This window comes from Aptenodytes forsteri, unplaced genomic scaffold, assembly GCF_000699145.1.
Source record: "Aptenodytes forsteri isolate BGI_AS27 unplaced genomic scaffold, ASM69914v1 Scaffold115, whole genome shotgun sequence".
Classification (NCBI taxonomy): domain Eukaryota; kingdom Metazoa; phylum Chordata; class Aves; order Sphenisciformes; family Spheniscidae; genus Aptenodytes; species Aptenodytes forsteri.
In genome coordinates this window covers 1,624,858-1,625,266 of record NW_008795319.1, presented here as the reverse complement: position 1 = coordinate 1,625,266, position 409 = coordinate 1,624,858, and positions in this window count along the sequence as shown.

Here is a 409-nt window from a genome sequence, read left to right as displayed (position 1 = left end):
TTACTGCATAGCTTTTCACTGCGAGGCGTGGTAACCTGGTAGAGCACTGCAGCTTGCCTTACACAAGTTGGTTGTCTATAGCTCCTGTCAACAGAGGGATTGACTTTCTCTGCCAACGGCTCTGTTGAAATGAATACAGCTCACACTTAACTTCCTAGTGGCATGGTGAGTTGTTGAACTTCTGCTAAACGAGCAGACCATAGCTTCAGAGAAAGCTGTAAGTAACTAATATGTGGAAATTGACTGACATGTCAAAATGATCTGGGCTGAAAAAAATAATCATAGAATCATAGAATAGTTTGGGTTGGAAGGGACCTTTAAAGGTCATCTAGTCCAACTCCCCTGCCATGGGCAGGGACATCTTCAACTAGATCAGGTTGCTCAGAGCCCCATCCAGCCTGACCTTGAA